Source organism: Canis lupus, chromosome 2 (assembly GCF_003254725.2).
Source record: "Canis lupus dingo isolate Sandy chromosome 2, ASM325472v2, whole genome shotgun sequence".
Taxonomy (NCBI): Eukaryota; Metazoa; Chordata; class Mammalia; order Carnivora; family Canidae; genus Canis; species Canis lupus.
In genome coordinates, this window is record NC_064244.1 from 25,248,346 (window position 1) to 25,259,554 (window position 11,209).

At 33.8% G+C, this 11,209-nt stretch overlaps 1 pseudogene; it reads left to right on the forward strand.

Moving 5' to 3' along the window:
* Positions 1-3,036: 3,036 nt before the first annotated feature.
* LOC112659127 (U6 spliceosomal RNA) lies at positions 3,037-3,153 on the forward strand (annotated as a pseudogene).
* The last annotated feature ends 8,056 nt before the right edge of the window (positions 3,154-11,209 follow it).

Sequence of the window (11,209 nt, forward strand, 5' to 3'; positions counted from 1 at the left end):
CCTTGCTGCACTAATCTAAAACTTGTGTATTCATAATGAAGAAATTTCTGGCAGTTGGAATATGTGGGAGCAGCTAACTAGGGAATGAGGAGACCTGGTGTGAGCAAGTCATATTATAGAGGAGACAACATCACGGCTCCCTCATAGAAGCCAGTCGATTAGAGATAATGTCTAATCTCTAACCATAGAGATAAATTGTTGTTGTTCTATCAATACTGGCATGGTTAATGACTACTTGGCCATAAGAAGTGAGATTTTCATTTTTTTTTAAGTACATAGATTTCCTGGTCAAAATATTTTTCCAACACACATTTCTCCCTCACTGTTCTATCAAACTGTCCAAGGAGGGGAAATCACTACCTAAACTCTTAAGAAAACTATTTCATAATAAGACAACAAAAATAAATGGCTTATATATTATTATACATGTATAAAAATGTATAAAGTACAATCACGATTTTAAAGAGCTTTCATATCAGCAACAGGGCACCGTTAAAATGAGAAAGCCTTTAATTATGTTGTAAAGGTCTGGTATTCCAGGAAAAGGTCACTTCAAAATAAACTTCTAACAGTTAATTATCAGTGATATTTAACTTGTACAAAAATTAAATATCACCATATAATCCTGTGATCATTTTATTGCTTTTGTAGACATTTCAATATTTTAAGGGTTCTCAAGAAATAATGGAAAAGGCTTGCTGCTGAGCCCAGTTCTTAGCTTTGTATGAAAAACCAAATGAAATTCTTGTGCTTGTTATACAAATAGATCTTTAAAAAACATGAAAAAATAGTACTGATCCCCAAGAAATAAACAAAATCATACAGTGTACCTTAAGTTATTAAATTCCCAAGAATTGGTTTTAAATTCCCAAGAATGATCCTAATGAAATACAATACCAATTTAAAAAAGTAGAATTCCCCAGTTCCTATCACAGCCTTGCTCGAATCATAAATGATTATAAGAACTGATAACAGCTATGACAAAGTGAAATTCTGTGATTTAAATTTAAAGTCTAAGTAGCAGTTGCATACTTTCTCAGTTGAATTGATAAATACTGCATATTATAAACTTTATACATACAATATAAAGATTATGTAAAGTATAGTATGAAAGGAAAATCATAGAAACTTGTGTTGAGAAGAGTGAAAGACAAAAATATCTTATTGGTTTGAATATTTAGTAAGAATCTGGTTACTTGCCAAACTGAACTAGATTAGTATAGTCACTTTATCCTATGCATGGCCTGGCAGGAGGGTGTCACCAGAGCTTATACTTCCTGTACTCACTCCTTTGTCAGCTTCTCTTGGAAACAGTGATTCCTGATTCTCATCTATACTCAAGTGTAAATGAAATAGTCAAAATTGTGGTTTGTCCAAAGACATGAAATATTTCTAGGATAAAATATTGTGAATTTACAGCTATAAAGTTGAGATATCCCTCATTTAAATATCTCGCAATTTTCTTTCTTTTTTTTTTTTTGTTAAAGATTTTATCTATTTATTCATGAGAGACACACAGAGAAAAGGGACACAGGCAGAGGGAGAAGCAGGCTCCCTGTGGGTAGCCTGATGTGGAACTCGATCCCAGGACCCTAGGATCATGGCCTGAGCCAAAGGCAGATGCTCAACCACTGAGCCACCCAGGTGCCCCTATCTCCCAATTTCCTTACTTATGGCAGTGGTGATATTACTAGATGTCTATGTCCCCTGTCACATAGCTCTGAACACCTATATAGCAGTCAAAGAAGAAAGCGTATAAGGAGTGTATGGATATCCTGTTGCACTGCTTTTATTTTTAAAAAGCGGATTCTATAACAATATGTAGATTGAATAAAACCCTTTGTTTGTGCTCACAAAGTCCCTTTTCTTTTCTTTTCTTTTTTTTTTCTTTTCTTCTTTTCTTTTTTTAATAATAAATTTATTTTTTATTGGTGTTCAATCTGCCAACATACAGAATAACAAGGTCCCTTTTAATTTTAATGATTCCAGGGATCCCTGGGTGGCGCAGTGGTTTGGCGCCTGCCTTTGGCCCAGGGCGCGATCCTGGAGACCCGGGGTCGAATCCCACATCTGGCTCCTGGTGCATGGAGCCTGCTTCTCCCTCTGCCTGTGTCTCTGCCTCTCTCTCTCTCTCTCTCTCTCTCTCTCTCTCTCTCTCTCTCTCTGTGACTATCATAAATAAATAAAAATTAAAAAAAAATAATTTTAATGATTCCAGCCTTTGTTCCGTAATGTTGTATAGAGTAGCTTTGGAGTAAAATCCATGCCTCCGAGCCCCACCTCTCCATCACTGATGTATGCCAGTGGTAATAAACTGGTTTTGGTTCAGCACGACTGCGCAAATATTTTTTTTTTTTTTACGAGAGTATATCAGTATTTGTGAGCACTTAAAAATGGCAATTTTGTGGGGCACTTGGGTGGCCTAATTGGTTGAGCATCTGACTTCAGCTCAGTTGGTGATCTCAGGGTCCTGGGATGGAGCCCCTATGAAGTCCTGGCAGTGTCGAGTTCCTCACTCGGAGGGGAGTCTGCTTGTACCTCTCCATCTCCTTCTGCCCCTCCACCTGCTCATGCTTTCACTGTCTCTCTCTCTCAAATAAATAAATAAAATAGTTTTTTTTTTAAAAAAGTGTCAATTTTGTGTGTATTAAGAATATAGGAAAGAATATAAATAGATTTTTAAGGCACTTACGATGGATAAAGAGGATGCTAGCTAAAATCACGCTGAAGTTAAAATGAAGTTTAAACCTCAAGACGTATCCAGGGGAAATTTTTCTGTAGTTTCTGGCTAATAATCATCCATCGAAGTGTTTAGAATATGAGGAGAGTAATTCAGTAAGACATCTGAGAAATGTGGGACTATAGTCTTGGGCTAAGGATTCCAGAGCTGAGATTAAAATTCAAAATTTTGTTCATTGTTGACCCCTCTATTTAGAATATATCCAATTGCTTTCTTGATGGCTTTGATAAGGTTTGGCAAGTTGGAGAAATCCTTCTGATAATTTAACTTATTTAGGGTTTGAGAATACCTATTGCGTATGCTTACTTTGGCACTTATACTAAGAAATTGGAAGGCTACACAGAAGATTAGCATGGCCCCTGTGCAAGGATGACAGGAGAATATCTATTGAGCAATAGGGATCTCCTTCTTTTGCTAAAGCCAGGGAGTGAAGCCAAGCATGAAGATACCAACAAAACTTACATTTTTCACCTTTTTCATTTTTTAAAAAATTTCTGTTTCTTGGGTCTAAGGAATGGGAAGAAGAGACAAGCATATCAAAAGCATAATAAGAAATCAGTGGATATTGGTATTTCTTAACATTTGCTTTTCTCTCTAGCATGCTGTCAAAGAATATTAGAGAATATTGGTAACTGAAGGGAAATTCTTTCAGTACAAATAGCTTTATAGAGTTTTATAGACTACCCAGATGTAGATGCACAAAGGGAAAGGGAAAACATGCTAACCAAACTGTTTTCATAGATAAGATTTCAAAGGACTTTTTACTGTCTGTTGCTTGCATTTTTGTATCGTGTGAACTTTTATTATAAACGTATGCATTATGTAGCCATTTTGTTATTTTTTTCCTTTTTAATTGTCAAGACAATACTTGAAGAGAGGTTCATAGTAAATTATGTGTTACATATATATAGATATTTGTTTTATAGACAGAATCAAGCTCTACATATCAATTCATATTGTTTTCTTAACCAGCTTAAAAATGCAAAGAACTTACCATCACACACACTAGGAATATGTAATACAAGCACATGTAGATCTACCTCATTTCTCTAAATTTTCATGTAGGAGCCCATATGGATATTCTATATACACATTCTGGATTTCAGTAAATACCGTAATAGCAGGTAGCCACAAGAATTGATTTTAAATATGTTCAGCCAAGCAGCCACTTGCCTCTGCAAACATGCTTTTGCAATTTAGCCAAGCAGTGACAGACAAATCCTGCGTGTTGGCCAGTCAGGAGTGGGCTCATTCTAATAAACACACTTGCAAGCACAAGCCACTCCAGAACAATCGCATTTGAGTAACTGGGCTGGTGTAGATAGTAACAACCCCCTGTATAGCCCCAGAAATCCCTCAAACCCTATAGTGATAGAGTGGATTTTACTACATGAATATTAAAAATAATTTTTAAACCATGCCACAAGTCATTAATATATTGGTGTTCATTTGTCCTTCGGTTGACCACTGGAATCCCTTTCTGGTTCTTCCTATATCATTCTAACGTGGCTCTATCATTTTTTAAAGAATTTCCTTACTTTCTGGCATAATTTGATGCTCCAGGGTTACCATGTAGTATCTCTGCCTCAGCACGAGAATCTGATCTCTGCAGGGATCCCTGGTTCCTCTTGGTGTGGAAAATTGTTTTAAAGATCAAAACCTTATCATGGTTTTTTTTTTCATAGCTACTAGTGTCACTGTGTTGGGGCTCTTACATCAGATAGGAATTTATACTGTATATTTATATTATACATCATGTATTCATGTTATATTTCACATATATACACACAAATACATACTTTTATGTTATTTTTCATGAATTCATAGTGACAACTGTAGCTCCAATGTAGCCTGCAACCTGAAAGTGTTCTTTATGTGGGGACCCATCCCATGTGTCTCTCTTCTCCTGTGTGAGAACCACCCTGATATCCACAAAAATATATTTCCTTATTTCTTCAGTTCTACAATAATCATGAAACATAGTTTCAGAATTGCTACAGCTATAGCATTACCATCAATTACCACCAGTGACCTACTAATTAGAAGAGAATATTTTTCAGCTCTGCTGTTGTATTAGACTAAGAAAGCATAGTCTAGGTTAAATATATAAAAGGTTAAATTATTTTTTTCTTCTTTGTGGGTATGCTCATTTTGAAAGATAAGTAGGGCAATAGTATCAAAGGATGTGCTTAATTCAAAGTATCTACACCTATAGTCAAATCTGTAAATGCTCTCCTGTTGATCATGTTATTGACCGTTTTATCTTGCTTGAAGATTGATTCATATTTTTTAATTTGATAGAAATAAAGGTTTTTTCTGCTTAAACAAACAGATGTTATTTCAATAGTTGGTTTAAAAGGGAAAGACATGTTTCCAGAGTGGATTAAGGGCATGATAGAAATCACCACTGTAAAGAAGTAGTGATATAAAGGCATTCACTAAAATAAATAAATAAAATAAAATAAAATAAAATAAAATAAAATAAAATAAAATAAAGGCATCCACCAGATAAAATAAAAACCTTCCTAAAGTAAAAAAAAATGTATAAACAAGATTTCTGACCAAGTGAAGTAAAACAAAAACAATTTAATGGGCAGTAAGTATTAAATGATAAAGTAAGGTTAACAATATCGGACATATGCATAAATATGATTGGGTTTAATGACCCATTAAAGGAAAACATTTCAATTTGTTTCACAAAACAACACCCTATGTGTTGTATAAGAAACAAACTAAAACAAGCAGCTTCAGAAAGGCTACAAATGAAGAGAGGGGCAAAGATATACTAGAGAAATGAGAAGACACTAGAAATAAAGATACACTCATGTTTCAAAAAACATGAGAAGCTGGGGTCACCATTCTGGTATGGTCAAACTCGTCATAACCATAGGAAATAAACTTGGAAAAATGACCCTTCACAATACTTATTACACTACTACTTTATATAATGCAATTCAAAAAGTGAATTATATACAATGCAAAATAAAACATTTTAGAATATCTCTGCAACAACATGGCAACCACTCAAAGTATAAACTATTTAGTTACAGTAATTTGAACATTGAAATATTCTCTCTGTCTCCTAGTCATGCTAAAAGCATGGATAATGTGTGGATTTCTTTGCTCTTGTTGTTAACTTACACATGCTTTTTGAGGAGACATTTCTGTGCACTTTGCCTAACACTAATACAGAAATTTAACTCTATAATGTACTTCTTCCTTTTATTCTTTCATAAGCACAGTGCGGTAGGCACAATTGTCTTTCATTCAAAGATGAAATAGTTTCCCTGAGCTCTCAAGAATATTTATACTCCTCCACAAGTCAAAAAACTATTTTCAAAATTTCAGAGTCCAGCGTTGCCATAACATCGAAGTTCTTGGATACACAAATGAATATAGGTAAAATATCTGACACCCTCTTACAAAGGCCACGACATTACAGCTGTAATACTAAATATAATTTGGTGATGAATGGAAATCACCATTTGAAAGAGAGCTTTGCTGAATTTGGAAGATGTATCTGGAAAAACTTTAGAAATTAAAAGAAAGAAAATTAAAATAATTTTAATTTTATATTGCTTATCCTGTTGTGATCACTTATGTATAAAATTATACTTTATTATGGCTTCATTCTTTTGAAACTAAGAGGAAATACTGCAAGAAAAGGAACAATGTAGCATGAAAAGATTAATATTTTCAGAGCAATTTATTCATTATGTATCATCAATATATCTTGTGCATTATGCAGTGTATTTTGGATTTCTCAAGCTCTGTAAACCAGTAGTTTTGTTTATAGAAGACCCGATCGCTCTCTCCCCTAATTTTATGTAAACAACAACTCAAATCACTTAAACCCACTTTTAATTCCCTACATTTCATGTCTGCCCCTGTTCTTCTCAGTTCCCATCCTGATATAATTAAAGGAATGGTAATAAATATGTCTCTGATAAATATGTTTGTTCAACATTTCAGGTTTGCTTGGTAAATTTGGTATTTGTAGTTTATGTTCTCTCAACTGTAGAATCCAGAAACAAATATTTGCCAGTATTCTCAGAGAATTAAATATTGAGAAATGACTGATTCTAGGGGAGATTTTTAGGTTTCTTTTTTTACATTGAAATATTGCATAAGTATATATGTGCATAACATCTAAAAACACAAATTGAAAAATAGATGTAAGGAAAACATCTTTGTAATTACCACATAGAAAAAATATAATAAAGAAATAACTTCAGTGCCTTTCACTTATTATAACTTTCTCTACTTCTGCAGAAATCAGTTTTTTGACGTGTTATTTATCTGCTTCCTTTTATTCCTACTTTAACAACAATGTAGTCTTCTCTAAATAATATAGTTCAATTTTGCCTTATTTTTGAATTTTATGGAATTGGAATCATGATGCATGTATTATTTTGTACTTTTTTTACATTCAATTTTTGTTTTAAAGATTCAGTTACGGTGTGGCAATTAGATATAATATTGCATTTTTATTTCCTGTAATGTCCAGTGGTTTGACATGTATTTATCTAGATATTGTGAAGGAGATTCAGGTGGATTTCATTTAGCCAAATATGAATAAGGCTATGTTTCAGTTAACAGTATTTGCCCTAGTGTTAAGTGAATAAATTGCCCTGTGTTACATTATCTATGAGTGGAAATCTAGCATCATACCACTTGTGTCTTCAACTGTACTTGATAATGGTAAACATTTTTCAAAGTGGTTTTAACCAGTTCAGTTCCCCTAAAATTGTGTAAGCTTTGCCTTTCTCCTCTATACTTATATACATGTCACACAATCATTATTTTTAATATTTTCCTCATCTGTAGGGTATGTGGCATCTCTAATTTACAATTCCATGTCTTATCAATGAGATAGGACATTTTTTCATATTTTTATTGACTATCCCTATTAGTCTATTTCCTTTTTCTTTTTTAAGATTTTTTTATTTATTTATTTATTCAGAGACACAGTGAGAGGCAGAAACACAGGCAGAGGGAGAATCAAGCTCCTTACAAGGAGCCTGATGTGGAACCCGATCCCAGGACCCCTGGATCACACCCTGAGCCAAAGACCTCTGAGACACTCAGGTGTCCCCCTATTAGTCTATTTCCTATTTGTTATTTTAGCTGGCATTTCCAGGTGTCCCTTTCTCTGCCTAAGAAAGTACTTTTTTTGTATTAATAGATTAATTTTCAACAGTGAGCGTGAAAATTGTTTACAAAGAAAGCTCTTGATTTGGGAGCTTACAATTTATATCCCATTAGTTACAAAGATAAAAGTGTATATGTGACTACGATTAATTCTGTAGCCAGCAATGCCCCATAATTTAAAACTTATTTAGAGAGACTGACCATGTCTTCTAAAAAAGTTTCGTTTGTTTTTCAAATAATGCCTTCATTAAATCTTTCTGCTGGTAAATATTAAAGCATGTTATCCAAGGAGGACTGGTTGAGATTAGTCATTCATGGGGAATACTGAAGTCTAGAGGGGCCAAGCCACAGACCTGCTATTAATCCCTTTCTAGTGAAAATTAAATTTAAGTGTGGATCATCAAGGATTGGAAACGTCCTCAAGGACCAAGCACATTCAATGCTCTGACAATTCTAAGTTCCTGACTATAAGCCATCAGGCAAAAAATACCCATCACCACCAACAAAAACACCTGGCATACCATTAAAGGAAGTCAGAATACAGAAGAAGCATAAAGAATTTTTCTTTGCTCTGCCTACATGAAGCAGATGACCCAACAACCATCTTTCCAAATCCAAGTCTTTGTTTAACAGTGGAAAGTATCTTCTAAATAAAAATTACAAGTGTCCCAACTGTCCATGAGTATTCCAGCTCTGGTTTATTTAATCATTTTGTGGACTGTAGTAACTTCTGTGTAGACAAAATCATTATTGTGGATTAGATATTTTGAGGCATTGCACCTGAGAATACACTGTTCATTAAAGCAAAACACATTTGTATAGCAAATTAACATCTTAGCATAAGACCTTTGATTAAAGAAAAAATAGCTAGAATGAGGAGAAAAATGGATGAGGTATCCCCAAGATCACCATCAACAACAATCTACTGAAGTTCTGGTGACCAGGCAAACATGTGAGCGGGACATTTAATGAATAGCCAAAGTGTCAATGCATAAGAAGAAAGATACATTTTTTTCCTCTCATTTTGCTTATAACTCAGATTGGAGACTACACACCCCATGTTGAACTGCAAAACTGTTCTCTCTGGTGTTATATATGCTCACTCCATCATTTCCTGAACAGCTTCTGTACTTCCTGGAATTGCACAGCTGTGCATGCTCCAGACTAACGCTGGCCTCAGGAAGCCGAGCCCTCGACATTAGCCTTCCAACTCCTGGTAATGAAGTTTTCCAACAGGACTTAATTATAACCAGGAAATGCAGCTGCAGCAGATTCACACTTGCTGAGATGAAGTTTGAAAACAGTGTTGGATTCTTCCATTCATTCAAATTCACTCATTTCACAGGACGAAGATGGATTATTTCCAAACTTCTTCAAGATGAGGTAAGGAAATACATCAACGCTTAAAAACAATACAAAATAATCAGAAACACCTACAGATTCAGAACTTTTATGTTTTTATAAATATTATGAAAATTTATGTTTAAGTGCCTTGCCATATGTGTCTTTTTTCATTTTTTACCTCTGTTTATGAGGTTCATTTTTTCCACCCTTACTTGCCTTTTTTTTTTTTTTTTTAGCTAACTTTCTTTTCCTTTCTCAAAAGCAATAGTGCTACTTTTAATTCTAGAATATAAAATTGTGGCTCCATATGATTTACCTAAATAAAATGATTATTAGCTTGTGTATTAGTCTAGGACACTTAAAATAAGGCACATTGCATTTGTTTTTAGGGCTCTAAATGTAGGAGAAGAGTAAATGGTAGTGAGTACCATCTATGAAAAATTTTAGAAGCAATCAAGAGCAGAGTGACTCATATATGAGAAATGACTATGTAAAGGGATAATTTATTCTGGGAAAATTGTCAGCAAGTGTTATTTCCTGAATTCAATAATTTCTGCCTTCTTTTCCTTCCCTTACCTATTTATTGAGTCCTCAAATTTTAGTAATTGCTTGTCTAATTACTAAATACTTGGGGATTTCAAATGAAGTATATCTGAGTATTAGGAAAAAAGAAGAAAAGCCTATGAAGATTTTATCATGTACAGTTATTTGTAGATCACAACAAAACACAGTCAGAGGAGAATTACCAGCTCTTTTATAGATGAATTTCATTCCCTTTGAGTTAATTTTTTATGGCAGCTAATTGATATTCCTAAGTATTATACTCATAAAAACTGTGCTACTTTAGAATGCCTTTGACCTGCAACATAATTTGGACTCAGCAGGTTAATTCATCATTTATAGCTGCTGAAACTTCACTCCTGTTCTCTCTAGAGTCTTTTTAGATTAATAATAACACAGCAGTGAAGAACTTTTCTTCCAAAATATGTACAATCTAATATTTGCATAGGATTTTATGGTTTTCAAGGGATCTAACATATATTCTTGAATCTCATCAACAATTCTAAAGGTGGGAAGAACAAGTGTTATATGGTTCAATTTGCAAATAAAGACATGAAGAATAATTATAGTGACTTACCTATGTAAGTTCTATAGCATATATATTAAAACTAGGAAAATTATTTGGTTTTCCAAAACTTGATACAATTGTTTTAATATTTATAATATTATCTATTTAAAAAGAAAGACTGGGGGTACCTGGGTGGCTCAGTGAGTTAAACATCTGTCTTCAGCTCAGGTCATGATCTTGGGGTCTCGGGATCAACCCCTGCAACTGGCTCTCTGCTCTACAGGGAGTCTGCTTGTCTCTCTCCCTCTCCCCTTAATCCTGCTTGTATTCTCTCACTTTCTCTCAAATGAATAAATGCAATCTTTTAAAAAAATTACTGAAGTATAGTTGAAAAAATCAGTATACTTTTTAAACAATAACATTAGATAGTTTGTTATTTACTTAATTAGTGTCTATCCATTATATGCAAACTCAAACACTTTATAAACATTATTAATTCTCAACCTCTATTATGTATAATTAATTTACTATTCATGTTCATATGTATCCTAATGTATTGTTTAATTCCTGTCTACTCTCCCTTTCAAATATGTGCATATTTGGATACCAAAGTTTGCTTAAAATTTGTCATTGCAGAAAGCAATGTGTTTTCTAACCAGGAAAAAAAAAAACAAGGTTATAGAATCATAAAATAACATACTGTTGGTATAGAAGATTGTTGTGGTTTTTATATACCCACTGTTCTATTTGTATCTATTACCTTTTTAGATGTTCAGGTTATCAGTCTGTGTAGTTCAGTTTGATCCCCTATGTAATTATAAAGGCTAATAAATGTCCTATTACTGGCTAGTTTGAGCCCTCCTACCTGTCTGGCTCTAGCATTTATTTTAGGATAGACATGTGAG